Source organism: Dermacentor silvarum, chromosome 4 (assembly GCF_013339745.2).
Source record: "Dermacentor silvarum isolate Dsil-2018 chromosome 4, BIME_Dsil_1.4, whole genome shotgun sequence".
NCBI classification, from domain to species: Eukaryota; Metazoa; Arthropoda; class Arachnida; order Ixodida; family Ixodidae; genus Dermacentor; species Dermacentor silvarum.
The window spans coordinates 26,329,522-26,356,029 of NC_051157.2; the positions used below are offsets into that span (position 1 = coordinate 26,329,522).

The 26,508-nt window shown below is 46.8% G+C and overlaps 1 protein-coding gene and 1 pseudogene across 1 annotated transcript in view; one reads left to right on the forward strand and one right to left on the reverse strand.

The window, feature by feature from the left end:
- The window catches only part of LOC119449644 (uncharacterized), a 365,645-nt gene that overhangs the window by 293,909 nt on the left and 45,228 nt on the right, over nt 1-26,508 (reverse strand). The window lies entirely within an intron of this gene.
- The window catches only part of LOC119448387 (uncharacterized), a 58,847-nt pseudogene that overhangs the window by 10,606 nt on the left and 21,733 nt on the right, over nt 1-26,508 (forward strand).

Here is a 26,508-nt window from a genome sequence, read left to right on the forward strand (position 1 = left end):
AAAGTGAGAGTGAAAGAGCCAACAACAAAAGCAAACACATATCGCCGCTCGTGTCGGAGCTTGCTTTAACGGCCACCTGTGTCTTAAACGATATGTCTCTCGGTGAATGTATGACGTAGTGCGTGACGTAGTGTGCGCCGGATCAGGCGACCAAGGGGAAAGGCTTGGCTCCCCTGGGCGCTAACCGCGCGAACGCGCTTGTGCCGCTGCTCACGTAAGCGGCCCGTAAGCGACGAGCGAGTGCCCCGACGACGCATGATAGTGAGTCAGAGAATGCCGCAAAGCGCCTTCGGAGCCAAGGTGAAAACTTGGGAGATTTCAAGGGCGCGTACGCCAGGTTCCAAAGAGACTTTCTCCGTCGTCAAAGAGACTTTCTCCGTCGGGCTTGAGCTGCAACGTGTGCGACAGACTGTGGTTCGACAACGCCCTCACCAGTGTCGTTTCTAGTGTGTAGTGTCTAGTCTAGTGTCACCTTTCTAGTGTCGTCGCAAAGACCATGGCCCGTCTATCACAGTGACGATAAAGCCATCGTCACGTGCGTTACGAAATAAATGAGACGTCAAAAGAAAAAAACTATGTTATATTTATATAATGTGTTCTATTAAAAGTGTCTCTCTAAATATAACCTACGGTGATTTTATACAGCTTCACTGGTAAACCACCCTCACAGAGTAGAATGGCCGACGAATTTTTTTTGCTTGTCTCCGTTATCGTTTTTGTTATCTAGACATGCGCGACTGCAAGCATAAGGAAGCAGAGGCGTTACTCCATTCGCAAAGGTACTTTTCCCTTGAAAACGTTAGTAGATTTCATATAAGAACTTTCTAATGATAAACTAAATGAGCCATCACCCGAGCTTTGGGTACAATCAAATTGTCTCTTTCATTCATAATTGCACACGCGGAAAATACGTGTCATTCTATTACCCTGTAAGTACCAAGACCTTATAGTTATAGTGCCGTTCACCCCTCGATTAGGCGTATACACACGCGTCCCAAAAATACTAGCAAGATAATGCCACTTACCCGTAAAGCGCACATTTGGGCACTATATTTATCTTCATCTTAACTGAATTTTATATGGCGCTTAAAAACGCATTCATAAGCACTGTTTTATTATTCAATACAAAGAATAAGGATGAATACAGTATCAGGTAAAGCCGGACTCCATATCTGGAGCTACATTGGCCGTCGGTGCAAAGCGCTTTACACTGATTTAATCTAATGATGAACACTGGTGAACATTGATGAACAGTATTTCCAATGATCAACAGAAATGTAGTTGCATGAAAAGTCTAATGAAAAAAATCAGTGCTACCCATTTCGAAAACACAAAATGCCGCAAGATGGCTGCGCTTTATGCGCCTTCTAATCCAACGATAAAAATAACCTCTGTTTTAGCGAGAAAAAAAAATATGAGTAAGGTCAACTGAATGGTATGGTTAATTAAATTATCAGCACTCACCATAACACCGATGGCCAATAAAAAAAAACAAGAAAAAACATGTAAGTGTATTCGATCGAGAAGCGCATCAGATAGCACAGCAACTCTGCCGCATGCATGTTCAATAATACGCCACTGCGAAAATTTAAACTACTCGCGACGCTTCCAAATGCGGCCTATCAGAGGACATCACAAGCAAAATTACCATCATTTTGGCACAGCACATTCTCAGGTGAGAGATGACCACCGCATAAAAAAAATGAGAACCGCCACTATAGGAACAATCGTCGCCGGTCAACTCCAAGATCCAAAGCTATTTTCTGCGTTAGTTCCCCAAATAATAGCACGTCTAAGCGCAAATTCCTCTCAAAGGCGTTCTCTTTTGATACCAGCGAATGCCCAAATAAAACAGCGCAAGTTCCCGTGCTTCGATCTCAAACAAACAAAGCCCAGGCGGGTGCTGTGTGCCATTAACCGCGATCGAGATCGTGCGTATTCGGCGGGAAGTATTGAAATGACGGCTGAAGAGCACGGACTAGTTCGTTCCTGGGCAATCATGCCTGGCCGGAGCTAAATAGAATTCACAGCCGACGCACTCCCAATCCCTCTCTCCTGTCCTTTCCCAACCTCTCCCGGCCCCGCTGACGAAACGGACTCAATTCCGTAATCAGTTTCGCGTTGCGGTGTGCGCTGGCGCGCTTAGCTCGGAGCGGCTTCATTAACGAAACTGTGCGCATCTGGCGAACCTTAGAATCCCATTGTTTCAGAGGGGGGAAAAAAACTTCCAAAACGATCTCTGCGTGGACCGGTATGGGACAGCTCTAATGAGTTTAGCCACGGCTTTCGTATATAAGCACTCTTTGCCTCACAAGATATGAGTCCATGATTATGATTAACGTGATAGAAGAGCAAGAAAGAAAATCATGAACGGTGGCGCGGCTCGCAAATAAAAAGTCTGTTACAAAGAGCACACATACATCGAATATACATAGTATAAAAGAACATCACACTTTACTAATCACGCCCGTGCAGTACATAAAATTAAAGAAAATGAAATAGTTAAGCAGATCCCACGCACTGTGGAAATCGATGCATTTTGCTGGTAGATGGCTGGGCGCAGCATCGTTTGGGATAACGCAAAGCGTATCAGGAGGGCCAACGTGTTTGTCTGGTTCGGGCAGATATGTGTCTGACGTGAGCGTGTGTGTGACGACAGTAGGAAGATGACCGTGACGGCGATCGTGCTTGTGACGGCGAACGCAGAAATTCTACACCGGCCTTACGATGCGATTTACAGATTGTGATGTCATTAGGACTACGCGTTATATAATTGTACGTCGTAAAACGACGCTGACATTTGCACGCTTGTGATAAAACGTTAAAACGTGTTCGACTTGGGCCAATTATACAGGCGGTACAATTTTGAACAGCTTTTTCACAGCTTTATCTGCAACGACGAAAGGACTGGGGAGGGGGGGGGGGGGGGGCGCTCCCAAAATTAGTATAGTCTAATGATGTTTTTCACTGGTCAATCTCGAGCATGCAGGATTTCTCGCTCCGCGCCAGCGAATCAGTATTTTACTGGTCGATCTGGAGCAGGTTTGTGCTTTCCACTGGTGGTTTCGGATCAACTCGCTCCGCGCCGGATCGCTCTCACTTGACCCGCTGCCGAGGCGCGGATTCGGGCAGAAATGGGACGAGAAGCATAAGTCACTTCCGCCCGTTGCTGCATGGTCGGCGACTTCGGTCGCCATGAGAACGTACAGAGGGGAAGTCGGTTTGTTTGACATGTGCGCACAAACTTCCGGTGTGATCCACCATGGAGCATTTTGCTGTCCGCTGATACCGCTGGCATATTGCGATGAGTAAAATCCGACCACTCGCTCCAGGATTTCGGTGGCCGCTCCAACTCGACCAGTTAAAAAAATGTCCGACCATTACGATACACCCTGATGCGAAATTTGAGCGCAGCTGTAGACACGTACGCTTTAACGCGTTAAAGGCCCTGTGTCGCAGAAAATCTGGCGTCGGGGTCGGTCTCGGCATCCGCGGCTGAGAAAATCATCCCGAACCACCCCGACCACACAGGCCCTCCGCTTGGCGCAGAGGTGCTGGTGAATTAATTGAATTTCTCAAAGTAAGATCCATCAGGAAAATCTTAAAGCACGACCTAAACATAATCTGCAGACATGAGAGCGCCGGACTGTAATTTGAATATACGAAAAAACATAATTCTGTTACGAAGAAACTAAAAAAAAACAAACCACTTTTCCAGCATTTCTACCATTCATACAGTGGCGCACCCGGATAGGTACCTTACTTACAAACACACCATCCAGATGGCGCTCGCATCCTCGGCAGCGTCTTAACGGCAGCGTAAAACGGCAGCAGCGCGCAGAGGCGAAGGTGTAGATAAAAAAGCTGCAGTTGCCGGGAAGCCTGACAAGCATTCAGGGATCTTTGAATGCTATCGCCTTTCACTCCTAAAGGTGAAGCTTAAGCATCCTCCAAATTTTTCATTTCGCTATATGTTGAGGCAAAGAACTTGAGACCGAAATCACCGCACCAACTGGCAGCGGGCCAGCGTCGCCAGCGCCAGTATGGGAACGCTGGCATGATGAGCGGCATCGGATCCAGCTGTGCAAGCGATGAACGCGCGAGCAGTACGGGCACGAGCGCGTTCGCGCGGTTACGCCGAGGGACAGCAACGCTCAAACCAGGAACGGGCTCCAAAGACGGTCCTCTTGCGGCACCCTGCTTTCTTCTTCACCCTATCACCATACTCTCCTCCTCCGCTTTTCTCCTCACGTTCTCTTCCCTATCGCCGTCTTTCATCCCCCGCTGCGCTCCGCGTTCGCTCTTTCGTCATTCGCTGTGCTCGTTCGCTCGGTTAAGTCGAGGGACGCCGAGGCACGCCAACGCTCAACGCAGGGGCGGGCGCTAAGAGCTGCGCTCTAAAACACCATAACAGTGTCTCGAAGAGCGCGCTGCCACGAAGGAAGAAAGCGAAAAAAGTGCCACATGACTCACGCGACGAGCGTCTAAAAGACGCAGTTGCTTTTGCGCGAGATAAGTATGTGTGCGGTCGTGGCCTAACGCAATAAGAAAAAATATGGTTGTGGCCTAATGGTTTGATCACGGGCTACTGTGCTGGAAGTCAGACGTTCGATCCCCATCATCAGCCATCAATTTATTTTAATAAAGAGATCAGAAACGAGGCAGGACAGGAAGTACGTATACCTATACCTACCTAGCCACTGCAGAGTGCCTCGAATGAGGCAAACAATGCTTCGTAATAGAAAACGACTAAAATGAAGCAAGGATTTGCCCTCTGCGAAAACAAAGCCACGGACATTTTGCTAACGTATCCTGCTGCGCTTTCCATAATGTGACAGGCTTCCACAACTTGGCGCGAGATTATAGCCTTATGACGGAAAGCAATATCTGAGTTTAACATTCCAGAGCGAGAGAAAGACAATATTGTGGAGGGCTACTGTTTAATTTCGACCAGCTGGGGTTCTTTAACATACAGCAACACTTAGTTCATGAGCATATTTGCAGTCAGCCGCCATCGGAATGCGGCCGCCGTGGCAAGAAATGGAATCTGTGGCCTCTTATTCAGCAGGCCGCTTATCCGCTGAGTCACCATGGCGAGTGAACAATATTAAAGTGCTACTAAATAACGACGTGAACTTGTGGCTACTACAACATCACTGTCCATCACAGTCTTCGCTTGAGAGAGAAATAATCTTCGTTTTGATCATCCATAGCGCGGCGTGCCACCCATGTCGACGACGTCGATGCAAATTAAACTACCACAATCACAATTAATATGTCTGTCTGCCCGATAAGGTACGCTGCGTCCTTGTAGCGTCATGATTAATCTAGTCGCACTCACCATGGGCCATCTCGCACGATATACGTACCGTTGTAGCCGTGGCTGTTTCGCTCTTTAAACAGAATCGTGCGCCAACAATTCACGCACGTCGGTTGCGGTGACGTTAAAAACGCTGACAGAATACGCACGCAAATGGCAGTCAACATGATACTCCATTATTCTGAATACGGCATAGGACAAATTATTTTATGTGAATAGATTTTTTGTCGTTATTAAGTATGGAACAAAGCATAAAGTCATAACATGTAGCTATCGTAGCTTTATGATGATGTCACAGAAACTTCCGTTATTCTTAGCCCAGCCGAGTTAGTAGTCGCCCCCTTTCTAAGGTGAAAACGATAGGCTAGTAGTGCATTTATTGGTTCAACTGCTCGAGCGTTGAGCCAGCGAGCCAGCATCGCCGATGCAATGGCCACGATTTTGATGCGACGCCTTCCACTTGATTCCATGCCACTCTTATCGTCCACTGTTCACAGCCGGCTGATCCCATTGAAGAACACGGGCGGATTCTCGCAAAGTCTGAGTACTGAAAAAACGTTAAAACTGCGAAAAGCAATAGCATCCGAAAAGGCATCGATACAATAACGTGGCCCAGAAGAGTGTGTTGGAAAGTGTGAGAGGTTCCTGCGAGGGCGATTACCCCCGAGCATGTCCTCCATGAAGAGATCCATGGCACTCAGTACTCCACTCTACAGGGACATTTTGATGAGACTATAACACAATCAAGCCAATATTGTCTTCCTTTATCACGTGACATTTTTTTTTCAAACGTTTTCTTTCAGAATACAGCTTCTGTGTGATCGCACTGTTGGTTTTCCACCTACTTTATTTATTCGCTGCAGGAGGCCTGATATGGTCGAACAAGGTGAGTAAACGTGTTGTGTGTCACACTTCGCATGGCGCGCGAGCCACATTTTTCTTTATTGATCTTCTTCCGACAGTAACAGTGCTTTTCGCCTCTTACCGGTATCCTCGATTGATACACTCACTCACTATGCTGCCGTTCTCCTTTGCAGAACAACAAGGCCACGGCTTTTCCAATCTTTGTTTTTACCTCCGTCGTTACCATTCTTCTGAGCGTATCCATAACAATATACTTCTTCACGCAGTCCGAGGTAAGTGTGTCAAGTTATCATCATCATCATCATAACACAGCCTATTCAGTCAAACGGCACCAGTCTGCGAGTATTTGTGGCAGGAAGCGCAAACCGGAACAGAACGTGAGAAAAGCGGGCAAGACTGGCGGTCAAGGCTTTTCATAAGTCTGATCTTATCACCATTGTTGATTTTATTAAAATAAAACTACGAGAAAGAGATTTTGTCAACCTGTAATGAGGACGGCTGCTCCTCTTCAAGTAATAATAATATTCGTAATAATTAGCTAATTAGTCAATCATTTATTTATTTACCATGCCCCGGAACAACCATTTGGTCTGAGTGCTGGCGCACACATACATAAAAAAGAAAGAAAAAGAAAAAGAACTGCAGGAGAATGTAAATAAAACAAAACAATGAATAAAGTTAACAATCTTTAAAAGAAAAGTGTGTGGGTGCAACTTCCAGAACGGTGTAGGAGAATTTAATTATCTCTATAGTCTGTAAAGAGAGCCAAGAGAGCGCATACCCCACATTGCAAAGCGTTTAGTGTGAGCTGAAAAGTGTAAGGTATCAAAAAGTACATCGACATCATTGATCTCACGGACCTTACACAATCGTACGTAGGATTGGTGAAGGTCCGTGAGATCAATGATCTCAATGTGCTGTTTTGCGTGTGAAAATCATGAAATTGGTCTTAGCAAAACTCAAGGTAAGGTTATTATCTTTTCACCATTTAGATAAAGAAATCAGGTCAGACTGCAGGATGCGACAGTCATCAACAGTGTGAATTGCCTTAAAAAATCGTTATGTCATTGGCATATAGAAGGAATGAAGAATTCCGAATAGCGGGAAGAAGTTCATTAATAAAAAGTCACAGGCCTGCGCGGCACACGCAGCACAGTCACAGCGTAAGCTGGTGGAGCGGCTCAAGAGTATCTCCAATTTGGGCACCACGCACAACAGGGTCTTCGCGGCAGTCTGTTCGCCTCGTTTTGACGAGAGCGATCTGAACTGTACGCCGGCGTCGACGGCGAGCTGCGGCTTGTAATGCTCTCTGCACAGCAGTCTGCTGAGCCCGATCAAGCCTTACAACTACAACTTACCTCTCGGGCGCGCCGCGTTTGCAGGCACCTTAACTAGGTGGCGCCACCATACCGGCGGAGGCTCGGCAGCTCGGGAGCGCGTTGATTGCACGCCTCGTCTGAATCGCATATCGTCGTCTGCGCCTGCGGACGCTGCGTTGCAGGCATCTTACTTAGATGGCGCCACCATACTGGCGGAGGCTCGAGTCGTCTCCCCCTGCGTGCTTGCATTAAGGGTATTTTCGGTGACCCGATAGCAAGCGCTTGCGTGGCTCAGTGGTAGAGTATCCGGCTCCCACGCAGCGGGCTCGGGCTCGATCCCGGCGGGAATCGGGTACTTTTTTTCGCGTTTCCGGCGATAGTGGTTACGCGGCGGACGCCGGCGGCGGCATCATCGTGACCCGAAACGGCTATTGGAATGAGCCCATAACAGCTTACGCTGTAAAATTAAAAAGAGTGGTCCTAATAGTGATCCTTCAGGGACGCCGCTAGTTGCCATGTAAAAATAAGACGTTTGGTCATTGACGTTAACATAACATGATCTATCAAAAAGATAACTGCGCAAGGGATTTACAATTGACGAGTCAACACCAAAGTGCGTAAGCCTGAGCAGAAGCAGTGAGTGGCTGACTACATCAAAAGCTTTGCTGAGGTTACAATAATAATAATAATAATAATAATAATAATAATAATAATAACATAAGAAACGTCATACGTTCGCGAAATTGAGAGCGGAGTTAACTAATGACCGTAAGTGAGGCCGGCATGCAGTGCTAGACACATTGAAACATACAGACGCAAAAGGCCAGGGCTGGTTGCATGGCACACTATACTAAGTCATCACACCCGTATACCGAGTTGCAAACATGCACACGAGGCCGCGATGCGGTCTGAGATGAACAGGCGCGCAGAATAGGAAAATAAATAAATGAATAGTATACGTACTGCAACACAACACCTCACCCCAGGTTCGCCTGCGCGCTTCTTGCAGTATTCGCCAAATGACCCGGATTTCGACCATATATATATAGTTCACATCATAACCTGCACGTGTCGTGATACTGATCTCACTAATCTCTTAGTTCTGACACCAGCATTGGCTACACCGCGCTCTAGTAGCAGGCCAGAGCGCGTCTCCTGAACACGCACACCGTCCGCGCTCTATCTTCGAAGTAATCTTCGACTGGTGCAAAGCTTCGGCAAACCGAGATGGCTGATCGTTTCATGTGCGCTGTCTACCCGCATACTTAGTATTGAAGGTCACTCAATCGTCAAGTTTCATAGATGCGTTCGCTCCCCGAGGCCGGCGCTCTTCATCATTGCCAGCATTGTGACAGCGATTGTTCGTGTTCCTCGAGTGAGATCTCTCCATGTTTGCCTGAGCGCGCATGACACCACGCTTGCTAATTGAGTGGGTAAGCGAATGTTTTTAGTGCAATTTATACAGACAATAAAACTACGAACCTTACTTCGTGTAGTTGTCTAATAATTTGCACTGGCTATGAATGCTTAGCCTTTGGTCGAAACAGACACTTTTTTTTCTTCGTTGCTTTGTTTTTGCCTTCCGAGCATTTTTATCGAAAAAAGGTTAGCCCCTTGCTCGCCCCAGACGGTTAGCAGACGACTGTCAGAAGACAAGGGGTCATGTAACGATATTTATACGATCTTTATATGACACAGGACTAGACTAGACATGAGGTTAATGCCGACGTGTTGACCTAGCAACATGGCCACATCGCATCTTTCTGTCGCCATCACACTTTACATTTTTTTACCATATTTCCTCTATTTATGCTGTTTCCTTTTCCCAGGGCAAAGTAGCCGGCCAGAAGGATCAGGCTGAGCTTTCTGATTTTATGCAAATAAATTGTTTCTATCTATGGAACATGGAAAGGTGTATGAAATTGTTTCGGTCTCTTTCACTTCTGCCGTTCATTCTCGCACATTCTCACTCGGATTACGGCGAGCAACTTCATATTTATTGCAGAGTGCATGAATACATTTGTTCCTAAAATGCCTAACATTTATTCCGCTGATTTCAGATGATTTTCACGTACTTCTTTGAACCGAAAAACGAGGCAGCATTGGCTCACTTCCTCATCTTCCTCTACTTCTCTCGCTACTTCTTCTTCGGCTGGATTGTCAAGGTGAGTGCTCTTCTGACCCGTCATTTCTGACTGTCTAAAGCATAAGCCTTCCGCATGAAGCAATGCTTACAACTTTCGCCGATGTATGGAAGGCAGCATACAAAGTCTCATGCCACTGTTTCTTTTCTTTTTTTTTTTTTTTTTTTTTTTTGTGAAGGCAATGCTAAATGACTAATGAAAGTGTATTGCTCGTCAGGTTAGCTATTGTGTTTTAGAGGCACGCTTTACGCGAATATTGCGCACATATTTGCTCCTTGTGAACGCTGCTGGCGAACCCTTAAACCACGACATGCTAAATTTCTGTCTTTTGCCATGCAGTAAAAACATATGTGCCTACATTTTACGCCGGCTGATATATGGTTTTTGTGTGGGTGTATATTTGCATCATGGAGCAATTTTTTTTTATTCCTTCATAAATAAAGCTTGCTGCATGTGTTCAGATAGACGCTTCTCCGTTAGTCAATGGTCGCGTTTCTCTATAACAAAGAACCAACTAAAAATATATTGTTAGTTATCAGTTATGAGCATTATACGAACAAGTGCAGCTACGTCAGGGGTACGGGCGACATCCCCCTCTCTCTCTCTTCGTTGCTTGTGCATTCTAACAGCGGAGCTGTTTAGGCCGGCGGTAAGTCCGTGATGCGTCGGAAAAAATGTGGGCAGATCCTGGCGTTATTGCAGAAAGGGTCCAAGCACTATATATTGCACATACCCCTGTGAACTAGTGAAGCTGAGCCTGGCTAAGTCTAGCTATGCATGATTGGGAATACTTGACCTTATTAAGTCATCGATAGCCAATCGATAATTGATCAATAATCAATAAATTCCGGAAAATGCTGGGGATGACTTGGTAGGGCTTAGCCTAGCCCAAATACGCGGCCTCTACACTGCGATAGTCAATCAATAGCTAATCAATAATCGATCAATAATCGAATAAATTCCGGGAAATGCTGGGGATGACTTGGTAGTGCTTAGCCTAGCCCAAATACGTGGCCATTATCTTGCGATAGTCAATCAATAGCTAATCGATAATCGATCAATAATCAATAAATTCCGGAAAATGCTGGGGATGACTTGGCAGTGCTTAGCCCAGCCCAAAAGCCAGGACTAGCTAGGTGTCCATCAGCTCCGCTGTCTCTTTAGCATTGCACCTCCAGTACAAGCTACGCAATTTTTTTTTTTTAATCTCCGGATTCACAGACAAAAGCACACAAATTCACAGACAAAAGGAAGCAAACTTTAAGCGCGAACCGAGTCGCTTACACCTAAATATAAGCATAATAAAACATAAATAGGAAAAACTAAGCTGTAGCTCTCCTTTTTGTTAGTCTACTCCAGGATCTTTTCTCAACGGCATAAAAGAGACAAAGGTCTTAGATTTGTTATTCTTCGAGTTTTGTGCTTGTGTCGCAATACTTCAAAATCCCGCTTCTTCTTCCGCTATAGTTAGGTTGGATTATAAGCGCTTTTCAACGTCGTGTTCTTTCTTTGTTGCGTCTCCGTACTCTTGTATCGCTCGCTGTGGGCGCCAATTAGCGTCAACGTTCGCGTTGTCAAGAGAGTTGGCGAGTTGGCGGCCCCGAGTAAGTTTCATCCCTCTAAAACAAGCTGAAGCCACCCGTCTTACGCAAAAGCTTTCATTTCAGTAGAGCGCTCAGAGTGAAAAAAAAGAGAAAAAAAAAAGACTGTAGGGTGATGCGAGTGCCATATCCTCAGACATCCCACGTGGGTATGCATCACCCGCGGTGATTTGTTAGTGGCTTTGACGTTGCGCTGCTAAGCACGAGGTCGCGGGATCGAATCCCGGCCGCGGCGGCCGCATTTCCATAGGGGCGAAGTGCAAAAATCCCCGTGCACCGTGCACTTTGTGCACGTCAAAGAACTCCAGGTAGTCGAAATTAATCCGTTACGGCGTGCCTCATAGTCAGGTCGTGGTTTTGGCTCGTAAAACCTCAGAATTAAATTTTTTGGGGAGACATATGCGTCTTGCTTGAATCAAGAATAGTTGAATCAAGAGCAGTTGAGCAGCACTCTTCACTCTGGAGGGCCCAGACGCTGCACTAACTTTGGGTAGTACTTGAGTTTATAGCTAACAATTCAAGTCAGCCTTTAAAAGCATTAGACTTGGAACAAGTGCGAAGGAATCAAATGACGCATCAGGCAGTTCATGAAGGCGACAATACGTCGTTCACGAAGTGGCACCGTGGGGAGAATACTTTAGAAAAAGTTGCAGTGGGCCTCAAGCCTTCTTTTCGCAAAATTTGCAGATCAAACATATTTTTTTTCGAATAGCGTCTTGTTCAAAGTAGACACGTTTAAACACCAAGTGCACACAATCAATCCTTGTAATGCGATAGGTAGAGCGCACCGTAGCACACGGTGCTGCCGCAAACGATTTTCCTTCGAGGTCGAGACTCCGCCAAGTGCCTTGGGAGAACCGTGCGTTTTGGGGTCGGGTTTGTGGGCAGGCGGAGCGGAAGGAGCGCTACGCGAGAGAGAAAAACGTGAGCCGAATGTCAGCTACGCTTCTCGTGACAAATCGTGTTTCACGCGTCAAGCAGAAAGCATAACGACCTGCCTCGCGGGATTGCGGCAGCCGCGCACAGCAATGCGCCATGGCCTCGCGCCCTGCAGTCGGCGCGCGCAATCCCTTCTCGAAGAGGGAGCATTACGACGGGCTGCGCTCCACAACGCCTCCCCGTTGTACCTCCGTATAGTGCCGTTCGATGCGGCGAATGCTGCCACCGGAATGTCCAAATGCCGGGAATGGAACGCTTTCCAAATACTTGTAACCACAAGCAGTGAGGAAGGCAGACACCGGTGTCGCAACTTGATATATCGGCTTCCCAACCTTCTGTGTATGTTCCTATTGTGTACCATAGTTTACTTCCTCGCTGTCATAGCACAGGCTCGCCTTGGGCGAGACAATTGCAGTGCATTCAGCAAGGATCTTTACCACGCTACAGCTTACCCTTCAGGAAAAAAGAGAACGTGAGACTTGTCCTCCTTGTACTTTTCCAACTGTACCAGCAAGAAATTCCATCGAGTGGGCGCACCGGACAGGACACTTGCGGCCGCTGCGCGATCCTGTTTTTTTTTCCTTCTTTTTCCTCTTCGTATAACGTTAAGAAGCATTCTGAACATGGCAGACTGAATAGCCATATGCGAGGACTGTAGCGCTTCAACTTGAACACACTGCTGTCATAAGAAGAGCAGGGACTACATTTCTCAATGCAACCACGCGAGCCAGACGGATTAGAATCGTATTCGGATTAGAATCGTAGACGGATTAGACGATTATAATTAGAACCTTCAGCAAACGCCTCACACAGACTTATCCTAACTGCTGCTAACATATCGCTTTGTACTTCGAGTGTTCAACTCCCCGTTACCCACCGCAGTAACTCACAGACTATGGCGTTCTATTGCAGAGCACGAAGGCGCAGGTTCTATTCCGAATCGCGGGGCCCCTGGTTGCGATGCACGCGTATTGCAAGAACGCTTGAGGTGGTCAAAATTTACCCGCAGTCCTCCTCCATTACAACGTCCTTCATAATAAATCCCGCTGCGCAGCTGCCGGAGGTTGAACCCCACATTGCATTTAATTCCATGTTAACGCGAAAAAAAAAAAGACAGCAGTTTTTGTCTTTTACTCAGAAACGGGTCCCAACTTTCAATAAAATCTTCCAGTCTGCGTCCCCTGCCGCAAGACATATCTAGCTGTGCGTCTGTGAGGCGTGGATGCTGACGCCGGTTAACACGCATTGTAGCATACCTGAGCGCGCCTAAGTGCACCCGTCTAATCACTGAACACCAGCGCGTGGAGAAAAGAAGCAGCCCAATTCGTCGCTGTTTTCTAGTTGAACATTTGTCGTGGATTCCTATGCGCAAGTACTAGAATGCTGGCTCGCCATTGTTTCTTATTTACTTCCTGTGCCTTGTGCAATTTATGTATTTTCATAAGACAAACGAACGGGGGCTCTGGAAAAGCCAAAGACATAGGTTCACAACGTTTCCAATAGCCTAAAATCAATCAATTAATCGGCTGAATTGTGGTGGCGAGATCACATATTGCATTTACGCATATGCGTGCTGCTTATATAAATGTTAATGGAGGACCCTGGGAAGAGCCCTGAAACGATTTTTATGGTTTTGGCCGAATGCGTCGACTGGCTAGGGGAAGGTTGCGTGAACATTCTAGACTAATTTGCGTAAACCATGTAGGTGACGAACAAATTTTAAATATTTCGCATCCCTGGCAGTCGAAGCGATCGATACCGATACCTCAACGGGCGTTTTCCCCCGCCTCGTACGTGACAAGAAAAGGGGCGTTTTCTCCAGCCTAAGTGACGTAAACAATGACGCATCCATTGTATGCGCAGCTCCGCCTCGCCTATATACAATGGGTGCGTCATTGTCACTCATGCGAAAGACTTCACTGCCTCTCGTGTGACGTCATATACGTCTGTGCGCACACGTATCTGTGTGCGTTAGAGAGGGAGGGGAGTAAAACGTTTATAAACGAAAATTGGGAAGTGTCGTGTCGGGCAGTATAATGAAGGGTGGGGTGGGTAGGAGGAACGCGATGAATGTTGAGAACCGGGCAAAGATGACGGCTGCTCGCGAGGCACTGTATGGCTATTATCGCGCTATAAGTATTTTGAAAACATTTCAGTGGCGATTCAGCGGTAATTAAATGCGAGAGAAATACCTTAGCATTACGTCACACCTCTTTGAGGTCGCGGATAAACCAATTTGAGGAATAAACCACTCCCATGACGTACATTATTTATATATTATTCACTATGTACGTATCATAAGAAGCCAACAAACAATGCCACCAAGGACAACATAGGGGAAATTACTTGTACTTACTAATTGAATTAAAGAAATGATAAATAAATGGAAGTGAAAATGGATGAAAATTCACAGCATATCCACGGGGTGAATGATGATGAGTGGGCGAAGCTCCGGTGGGAATCATCGGATCTCCCGCTTAAGGGGACGCTAGCACAAACGCGTTAGAAACGTGCAGTACTCTCTAGTAAGGGGAGCGGCCACAGCGTCTTACGCAGCCATTTACACATGCCGAAACGTGCACCGCGTTTGCCGACGCCATCACATGACTGCTGAGAGAGTATACCCCCCGTATTCATAAACGCTCCTCGACTTGAACTTGACTTGCCACCGCCTTGGGCAGCGCGTTCGAAACGCGTTGAAGGTAAGGCGGAGAGGCCACAGCGTCTTACACCAGCTTCTTACACGGGCCGTAACACGCTAGTACAAACGCGTTAGAAACGCGCTAGAAACGCGGCCTTTCGTTAATGTTGGGTATTTATTGCCATCGTGGTGCGTGTGTCTATGTGCGCTTCGTGGCGTAGTGGGCTAACGCCGCGCGCTCGGAAGCGAGGGGTCCCTGGTTCGATTCCGCGCTACGGACACAACTTCGGAATTTTTTTTCTCATTTTTCTCAGACTGGTTACACACTACTACTACGACGACGGGGACGGAACGGGTGCCGCTATAAGTAGCTTCGCTCCTAAAACAACTGGCCGCAGGTGGGAAACGCAGGGTCCCCACCCTCGGTTCCCTTTCTTCTCGTTCATACTATATACGTGACCGATTTCCCGCCCTTCAGATACACTTTTTTTTTAACACGAAAGTGTTTTATGCCGGGGTCCACCAAGACTTCACTGACGTATTTCCGTCACGGAAATACGTCAGCTTACAATGTACACGAACATAATACAAAGAAAGAAACCAGAAGAAAAAGTTCCACAAACATGCAAAATCTGGAAATCGAACCCACGACCTCTCGGTCCGCGACGATAGATCGCCGAGCGTTTAACCCATTGCGCCACAAACGCATTTGCAGAGAGCTACACAGACGCGCCTTATATATCTAACACTCCTCCGTGTACCCGCGCTCTTGCTCGGGGCGGTGCCGCCGCCTACGAGCAGAAAAGAGAAGTACTGCATTATGACACTAACGCGCACCGACAGTGAACGCTTCGGTGGTCTCAGCACTACGACGCCTCGATGCCAGCATTCGAAGGGACGCTGGCATCAAGAAGCACTACCAACGCCACCTAGGTGGCGTTCACCGTACTCAGCACAGCGGAGCGTGGCCTCCGCAATTAGCTCTGAAAATGTTTCTGAAGTTGATCGCGGAGGCTGCAATTACGACGCGCTGTACGCGCTGATTTGACTCGGTGACGATTCAGTTACGTGCTTTGTCTTGCGCGTTGTATTAGTGTGTCAGTTACGTGCTTCGTCTTTCGCGTTGTGCTAGCGTGTGCAGCGTAGTGCAGCTTCCATATGCACGACGGTTGCTCATGGTCATCGACGTTGGTAGTCGTGATGGAGGAGACGTGCCACCAGGCGTCAGCGTGGGTGCATCAACGCCTAAGGGCGCTTTAGCCACAAAACACCAATAGACATTATATATCAATGTGCAATAAACATTACACTACTTCTGTGAAGACACGTTTCACTTTCGTGTTCTATACCGATTCCTATATAAGAGGGATCAACCACATTTTTTCACTTTCCTGCCGCACTGTCTTGACAGCAATGCACAGTATTTTCGCCTCAAGGACGTCGGTAAACCAGTGCACATTTCCCATGGCAGCAGGCGCATGTTGGGAGTGTATACTGTAGTCAGTTCATGCTTTAGAAGGCGCCAGTGCTGCACCTGAGCTTCGCGTCAAGCTAAAAAAAAATTAAATTATAGGGTTTTACGTGCCAAAACCAGTTCTGATTATGAGGCACGCCGTAGTGGGGGACTCCGGAAATTTGGACCATCTGGGGTTCTTTAACGTGCACCTAAATCTAAGTACACGGGTGTTTTCGCATTTCGCCCCCATCGAAATGCGGCCGCCGTGGCCGGGATTCGATCCCGCGACCTCGTGCTCAGCAGCCCAACACCATAGCCACTGAGCACCCACGGCGGGTAAGCTCGCGATGGTCGCAATAACAAGATAGAACACGTCGGTACGAAGAAAGCATATGGTAAGAAACGCAGGAATCTTACCGTCCAAACATATATGTCGACCGTACACAACACCCGCGTCACCGGGCAATCTAATGCCTAGAGGTCGAGGCATAACCATAGTCGCGCGGAAGTCCATTTCTTTAAAGGCGCAGGCAGCTGCTTGAAAGAACGGTAATATTTAATTAGGTGCAGCTTTTATTAAATAGTTGTACTACAACAAATATTTCATAATATGAGATTTTATGTGTGGATCAGACAGAAAACGGGCATAGCGGATATTGTAGTCGCCATTAAGAGAAAGAAATGAAGCTGGGCGGGCCATTGTAATGCGCAGGATGGACCATTAGAGTTACAGAGTGGATATCAAGAGAAGGGAAGCGCAGTCGAAGACGGCAGGAAACTAGGTGGGGTGATGAAGTTAGGAAATTTTCAGGTGGAAATTGGAATCAGTTAGCGCAAGACAGGGGTAATGTGGGATCGCCGGGAGAGGCCTTCGGCCTGCAATGGACATAAAAATAGGCAGCTGCTGATGATGATGATGATGGAATCTTTCATAATATGAAATTTTTATTCTAGCACAGCTATAGTAAAATCTGTAAGAAAAGTTTGTTGCTTGAGCTATGATCGGCGTTTTATAAGCTAGCCAATAGCTTAGGTGCGACAAATGCTGTTTCAGAGACGTTTTCAAAATAGGATACTTTCTGCCCTGAGACAGGGTCCTGGACGTGCTCTTGGCAGCTTAGTTTGCTGCCCCCCATATTTAAGTGTTCTTCATTGTCTCTAATCCCCGTCACGCACATCCTATATATATATATATATCCCATATAAGTACATTGTAGTTTCCTTAATAAAAAAGGAAAGTGCTCAGCCCAAACGGGTTCTCTTTCACGGGAAAAGGAGAGAGAAAATTGGGCAATTTGCTGACGCCGCCGAGGTGCGCCGACCACTCACGTTGCTTGCACGGGGACGCGTGCCGTCGGTGGCAATGCTGATCGACCCGCCATCCAATGAAGTTCGGGGAAACAAAGTTTTGGCTGACAGGCACGCTTTTCATCAATCTCGTTTATTTTCTTTACTTAAATTGAATTTCCAACAGTTGCTCTCGCTTCGCGCTGACGGGAAGCGCAAGAGTGGAGTGCTGCAGTGAAGAGCAAAAAAAAAATTAAATACGGACCCTGCGAGCCCATCAGCCCTTGGACTGGTTTCAAGCCGTTGTGGAGATGGCAGCAGCGATGAACGCTTTGAGCTCCAAGCGGTAACGAGGTTCGCGGTAACGCTGTTACCGCGGGGTCCGCGCGCAACCGTTGCCGTGGGGTGTTACACTAAACGGGGCCATCAGAGTGAGTTTAAGCGGCTGCCAACCAAGCTCCTGCCATTCAAATGCCGCAAAAACGTTTGTCGCTGCTTACATCTCGGCGCGCTAGATATCTGTGGCAGCTCATGCAGACCGCCGGAATTCTAAAGCCCAACTTACATCCACGAACTGCCTTGCCAGTCACTCGGTTCACTGACAGTGGCTCAAAAAGAAATCGCCCTGCTTGCATGGTGGCCGTTTCCGTTGCATTGGAACTTCTCTAACACTTTCATAGAGGAAACCTGTAGACATTTCCACCGTATCCTCATTCTGATTTCCAGAACTAACGTGTAACCTATCGCAGGCTTCTCTGGCGGGAATGCTGTACACCGGAAAAATGCACGACTGCCCTATGTAGTTCCTGGGAACATTCAAATCACTCTGCATTAGAGTGCCTTGTAGGAACATAAACATTACTATCGCGCCTCAAGCGTATTTACGCGAGTTGACTCATACAATCTCAAATATTGCTTGCCAAGACCGCTGACATTTACAGTCCCCTTTCTCATGGCTTCGCATAATGCGCGTACAGAGCATTGCACGATATCATCTCGTTTTCGCTAAAACACGCGTTATTACAGAATACGATTCTACTTAATCGTCTAGCTACGAGGAATAGCTAAGTAGCAGAGTTCGTAATATTCCCTGCGCCTACCGAAGCTGCGGCTGTCATGATTCTCCTCACTCCCACGCCACTGACCGGTGGCTAAGCAGCACCGAAGCCCCTAGCGAGCGCTAGGCGGTAACACCGCACACTCGCCACCCCGATGCTATTTCCTTTTGTCTGCCGTTCGTATCCCGTCCTGGTGGTACAGATGCGAACGACCTTATACGGGTGCATTAACTTCGCGTTAGTGAGCGCAATAGCGAGGAAGAATTTCTTTATAAGAGCACGTCATTTGCCACTCGAACAAACAGAAAATCAAATGGTCTACAGAGTAACATGTAATCTGGAGCAGCTACGTTCATCTTCGTTCGCCTTCCATTGAAATTTTCCACCCTAACACTTGAGAGTTGATTATTCGAATGGTATCAAAGGCTGCAACAGATATCATAGAGCAATAAAGTGCACCAACATTCCCCGATTTCGTAGTTCGCGCCGTTTAGCTACGTCGCTATACATTTTACTTTTTGTACTCGTGGGGTTCCGAAACAGCGCCGTGAGCGTTGTGTATGTTGAGCAATTACTGCGAACACTGCAGCACAAATTATGTATAGCGAGCTCTTAATATTACGCGAACTAACTCTGCATGGTGAAAAGGAGGGACGTGGCTGAACTTGCCGACAAAATAGTAAAGAAAACGTTAGTTTCGTAGCCGCGGTCATATCAATTTATTTTCTTTTTTTTAATTTTTACCTCACTTTTAGCATGTATGTAAACTGTAAAGTAAACCAACAATGTATAAATAAAGCCGCAACAATATTTCCGTATCACTATTTATTCGTGCAGTCAACTTTAAAAAACATGTTCTGGACGGGAAGCACTGCAACGTTCCGTGTCCTCCAAACAAACTAAGAGCGCCTATTCTCTCTTTCTGAATTATACGCACATTTTCAACGATGTTTTCACTCCCTCGTTCGGCAGACTTTATACAGTACGATAATGCACCGTGATGACGAGCATTTTTTTTTCCTTTCTTTATTTGAGCCGCACAGTATCGTACACGTATACAGAAGTCTATATAGGGGCGCGGCAAGAGGCAGTTTTCTTGACTGGGCTGCGTCACAAACACACACGTTACACAGTGTACATTCCGACAGGCGAGCGCGAGGCTGAAAAAGGTTTACGAAACACAAGCTTTAAACAATGCCATCTCTTTCTCTCTCTCTCTCTCTCTCTCTCCCACTTTCTTTTGTGAGTGGGTGTATATAAACGCGCTTAACACGGAAAATGCCGGCGCACGAGTTCATTTCATCGCGCCCGCATGCTTTCGATTCGGCGTTCACACAAAGTTACATGGCGGAACACATTCGATCGGAGCTAAGCCAGCATTGTGCGCGCACAGCAGAATCATCCAACAGGGGAATTGTTTGGACAGAATTATCGCTTCAAAAGAGACAGCAATTTCGAGAGACTGCCACACGTAACATATTTCCAAATTTACAACATATTCTTGGCGCTGCGTTGCCGAGTGTATTTCACGCCGCACTATATACACACTCGTGCGGTAATCGCGATGAACTTGCGTTTCACGTGGCTGCAACCTGACGCGGATGCCACGTCGAGCGCATTCGAGCGTTTTAGCGGTGACTACAAGCGAACTTAGTGCGACGCAAAACTGGTGCGTCGGAGCCGTGTCGAGAATGTATACGCTCCAGGCGACTGACGCTTGCTTGGATGTGCAGTTGCGCACTGGTAATCTCCTTGCTTTGTCTGATCCCCGCTTCATTTGAACTCCTCTAACGCTTTCGGAGTGGAAATGTGTAGACATTTCCTGCCGTACCCTCATTCTTATTCCCAGAACTAATGTGTAACCCTATCGCAGGCTTCTCTGGCGGGAATGCTGTACACCGGGAAAATGCATGCCTGCGATGCATTTACTGGGAACATTCAAAACGCACTGGCAATAAAAGAAGAAATATGTTTTGTTACTCCGGGTGAACAGACCCAGGAGCTAAATGCATAATTTAGGGCACTGTTGTCTCACTACGTTATTTTTTGCACACTTTATTTGTGCTGTCATATCGTAACTTGAACGACGTTTGACCAGGCTTAACACGTCCAATAGCGTAACAGCAGCGCGCGCGATGCTCTAAAAAAGAATAAAAAAAGCGATCTTGATTATAAGGGGATTCCTTTTTATGATTTACTATTTCTTTTCATTTAGTTTGAGAATTTGCAAGCTTGATGAGATAAAAAAAAACAGGCCACCATGACAGGCTCGTTTGCCAGAGCTTGACCTTTTTTCTAAATGATATCGGAACATTCACTCTCTATACTCAATAAACTTTCCGTGCACTTCGAAACACAATTATTTCATGCGCTCCCCTTTGTAATTAAACAGTTCACGAACTAAGCATAGTTGGCCGGTGCATTGAGATTCCGGCAGGCAGATGGTAGGGCACCTCAGTTTAGGTGGATATGAAAGGCCGTCGCTGCTGCCACTTTTATTGTGTGATGTTCCTGTGTAGGTTATTGTGTATGCCCCTTATGGTAACAAGTACTTCTCCCATTTTTTTTTTTTTTTTGCATGTAGCTGGCTATCGTGATGTGCGTGCACAAAAGAAAGGAAGAAATTGACAGCGAGAAGGAGAGCATCGAGATCCAGACCGCCGTGGACAAGGCGTTCAAGGTGACCACTTAATTCTTGCTTTGAAAAACTTTCTCACGCTGACGCCACTTATTAATTCTCGCGAATCCTGTCGAGAAGGAACAGCGGATGTCACTAAACTCTAATCAGCACGTGCTGAAGACCTCAGATGAAACGTGAACACGTACATGAATAAGCGTGGTACACGACCCTTAAGGAAAATTACGAATGATTACTTTGACCGGTTTGAAGGTCTAGTGTCTACAGTTCGTGAGTGTGCACGGACTTGAAGTGGAAGTTCAGAGAACAAATCATCCGTAGCACACACATTTTTTTTCTGCATAGTATTCACATTGTGTTCCCCCAGTCGCGCTTCTCGTGTAAATAAAAACCCTTACATGGCCCGCACATGAAGCATGTATAAGAAGCCCGCCATGCCGCCCACGCTGAGCCCGAAGTCGTGGCTTCGATCCCCAGTTGCGGAGGTCGCCAACCGGTAGGGGTGGTATGCAAAACGTTCATGTATCAGGCTTTAGCTCCACGTTAAAGAAAACCGAGGTGGTAAACATTAATCGGAAGCCCTCGGCTACGGTGCCTTTCACAGCTCCTGTTTTACAGTGGGACGCTAAATTTCATCAACAAATCTTATAAAATAAATCATCGCATAAACCGAGCACACCATTCGATCGAACAACCAACAAATTGCTCACGCGAAGAGTAATTCCTATAACTGATTCAGGAAGTGGCCAGTATAGACGAAGACGTCGGTCAGCTAGAAATACAGGTCAGAAATTAATTATCCTTAAGATGAAGCTTTGGTTCGGGGGCTCCTATCTAAATACATGGGAAACGGGAACTCGTTTTTCTCAGCAGCCATTTCACCAAATTTGAATATGATTGTTGCATTTAAAGGGAACAGTTAAAAGCCACTGAGTTTTTGAAGCGGATATTCGAATTAGGTTGTCCATCGTTTTTAAAAAAATGTTTTTCAAAAATTGTACATTTTCGGGAAACGAAACTATCGAGTTACAACTAACTCAGCGATAAAAAATAGTATCACAATTTTGTAAATACTATCTAATAGAACATCTCAAGCGGACAAGAGAGAGACAGAAGAAAGGGTAAAGGCGGGGAGGTTAACCAGATGGGAAGATCCGGTATGCTACCCTACACTGGGGAGAGAGCAGAGGTAAAGTGACAGTAGAGATAGAGAAAGAAAGAAGCACGGATACACAATCACAGTCGGTCACTGTCACCACATACTGCCACCGCACAGCACAGTAGCACTTACAGCCCTATAAACATCTGCTCAGGATACAATTGATGTATTACACATGGCTCATAAGTACACCCCTAATATGTTAGTGGGACTTTCGCAAGATCATTGTAAACATTGTAACAAGTTCACGTAAATATAAATTAATTTATCAAATTTGTCCGCTTTGGACGTTCTAACAGATTCAATGTACTGAACTGCGACTTCTGCTCTTGATGCTGAAACACGGATTTGTAAACTTCCGAGCTTACATATATATAATTTTTTTCAAACTTGCCAGTTCTTAACCATTTTTGTAAAGAAATACAAGCCCTAAATCAACATTCCGCTTCCAGCAGTCACTAGAAGGGAGCACATTTTATTAAATCAGTCTAGGGGTTGTCTCAGAAAAGCATTTATGCGTTTAACATGTATTTGAATAGGCGGCAACAGAGTTGGGTCCGAGCTAAAGCTTCATCTTAAATAGTTTCCCGAAGGACATTGCACCTCTGCGCAGAACGTGTTCGATCCTGAACCGGAAGAGCCTCACGTGCGTCCTGAAGTCATCCCCGAGAGCATGCGGCGCATTCCTAGGGTGACGGCCGTCGCCGCTGGAGCAGCCGCACGAAATGAACCGGAGGACGCGGCGCCACGGAGCCAGCCGGCTAACGGATTCCTGAACCGTGCCTACGAGAGAGACAGTGGAGAAAGGTACGGGCCGAGGTATACACGCACTCTGCTGACCTGTGGGTGCAGTATACGCAGACGCGAGTTCTGAAGATGCGCACTGCGTGGCCTATGGAGGCGTTAAAAGGAGAGAGAGGGAGAGATAGAGTAAGGGAAAGGAAAAAAAAAGATTTGCCGACTGTTACTATACTCTCTAATCCGAAATTTGAGGGCAGCTCTTTACGTGTTTTCGTTTCGCGTTATATTGACTGGCGCGGACAATCTGTCTCGTGTGGCACGTTGCAAACGGAGCGAAGTGCAGCGCTAATGCCTCGCTAATAAGGAACTTTGGGTAACAGCGCAAAACAGACGACCACAAGAAGGGAGACACGTACACACAAGGGCTCTATCTATCTGTGTCTCCGTGTCTCCCTTCTTGTGGTCGTCTGTTTTGCGCTGTTACCCAAAAATTCAAGATGTACCAACTCGCCCAAAAAGAAGTATTGATGGCGCTAATAAGGAGATCGCGAGATAAGGTGCGTGGGTGACGCGTGGGCGCGATTTACAGCAGCCGCCGCAGACAGACCTCCGCTCGTGCAGCGCTTTGTTTCCATACAGACGACGCGCGCTACTCTGACGCCATCTCAGAGTGATCGTCGCCGCAAAGCCGGTCTGGCGCGGCACTACGGTTTTCTTCTCACGCTTTCGCCATACCCTCCTCCTCCGCTTTCCGCCTCGCGCTCTCTTCGCTATCGCCGTCTTTCATCTGCCGCTGCGTTCCGCGTTCGCTTTCATCCTTCGTTGTGTTCGTTCGCTCGGTTACGAGGGACAACCCCGAGGCCGATGGGCGCCGCAAGAACGGGCGCTAGTTAAGAGCTTCGCTCTAAAACAACAAAGGCAGGGACATCGACCAGGCGAACGTGAAATTAGCTACCCCTACACGGCAGTCAAAAAAAAAGGGGGGGGAATAAAATTGAAAGTTATTGAACACTGCGCCCACACAAAAGGATGCAGAGCAAAACTGTAGACGGTCACTCAGATGGTTGCAGACAGCGAAGGAGTACGGAGCCGCATTGCGCTGCATGGCTGTCTGCTGCTGGGTGATGTAAGCAGAACGCCGCCTCTAGGGCCGCGGCTTCGCGCTCGATGCAGCCTTCCATTTACGATTTCGCGCACTCTGATAGCCGAACTTCGTTGCGCCACAGTTCCGCGGGTAATCTCATTTCTCCAGACCCAAAAATTGGTATTACTTGTAAAGAGACTCGCTTCCATTTCCCAAAAGTGACGAGCCCGCTGAAACTGAAAGTTTAAAAGTTGTGTAAATAAATTTTTGTTAATTAGCGACTAATTACCACGTATCACCCGTCACCCCATGGTCGCCACCATGGATGTCATGTCTCTGAAGGAACCGTCATTTTATTTCAAAACAGCTCTTTTTAAATATTACCTAATGTCTTCGTAGAAACACCCTGTATATGAATGTGAATAGAGAGAGCCAACAGCAAGTGCATTCGAAAAATTCCGCCACCTGAATAAATACACCGGACGATTCTCGAAATGCGTCTAACATATCTTAAAAATAGGGAAGGAGAGACAACTAAATGGAAACCTCTTGAATGTTTTTATCATAGAGTCATACATTTGAAAATTACTCAATACAGAAATTGCATAATTGTGCAAGTAAGACTAATTAACTTTTTAACCAAGAGAACGATGCGATTGATCCCAATGGAATACTTGAAGCGCACCATCCGAGGAGCTCAGAACCGTTTCCATAAATGCAAGAGGTTAAGACTTCTAATTTTTTACAGCGCAATGAATTCCGACCAATTTCACAAAGTAAAGCGAAACTGAACAGCTGAAGAGCGAAACTATTGCGCGCTTTTTGTAGACGACCATGCGTAAGTAAGTGATTGTGCCTCACAGTCACAGGTGGACGAGCATCAATCGAGCGTTCTAATAAAGCCGCGATCCCGGTTGCTTCACGGTCATCCGACGGTGAGGCGCAAACAGTCACGTGAATCAGTGGCGTCTACAAAGGGCTTGCCCATTCGCTCTTCAGCAGTTCAGTGAGTGGTAAAAAAAAAAACATATGTTAACGCACCGTTGTTTTTAACTTCGAAACCGTAGCGCTATAGCAAAGCGCCAGAACAAATTTCCTCACGCCCATGACTTTTTGCAACAACACGTAGCGAAGTTGCCCACACCACGTGGACTGCTTACGCAATTGTAGATGACCATCCAGCCCGGAGGGCGGGTCTTCTTGCCTTTCCTCCGCGTGTGGCCTGACCGTTTGAACGCTTACACTTCTCGTCTACGTTGCCTGACTGGCAACGGAAAACTGGCCGTTCCGCAGTCACGCGCTAATTAAAATAAGCACGACCCCTGGCGACGGAGCATGCAAACGCGGAGACGCTAACATCTCCCTGGGGGTGTAGACTTCGCTAGAACTGCCGCGAGATGCGAGTTAACGCTAACGATGAAAGGTCGAGCGAGGGCGTTGTAATCTGCATAATTAAGTGCCACGAGATGAAAGAATCAGCGCCGACAGACAATAAACGTGTAAGAGAAGAAAGAATGTCACGGAGAAGCAAGTGAAGGTAGCGCTGTATACTTCGTGCTTTGATGAATTAACAGCGTAAGCGCTGCGGAACTTTCATAAGCTTGAAGGTTCGTGATTAGCTGGCCATGCACTAAAAAGGAATATCGCAGTTTCGCCCAAAAGGCGAAGCATCGATTGCAATATCAAATTAGTAGACAGCTCTACGAAGTAGGGATATTAGTTTTATCAACCGTAATAACTTGCGAAGATTCGCTTACTAACTGAATTAACAACCACAGTGTCACGCGCAGACAGATAAACATGAACACATCTCGCTCAATTACCGCGGAAACTAGCTGTCAATATGCTGGAGTAAGGAAGCATGGCAGCAGCAGCGCACGAATTGACCTTCGTGCAGTGTCTCTCGCTTCAACGTGAACTAAACGTCGAAAGCACGGAGCATACGAAGCTACCGGCACTCGGCGTGGCGTACGTTGTACACATCGCAAATCGCTTTGAAGACGAGGCCCGCGCGGGCATGCACTTTCTCGACGTCGGAGATCGCTTGAACGCTTTCAAGATCACAGTAAAAAAAAAAAAAAGATCGCAATAAAAAGAAAACAAGAATATACCTTACTGTATCCAATGCACAGGCGAGGCGAATCGAGAACAATCTTTAGGCTATAAACAGGTTTGTGAACTTTGTCCGTGTCATCTTTGTGTTCCCATTTCCCATTCCCCCGGTGTAGGGTAGCCAACCGGACGTTATTCTGGTTAA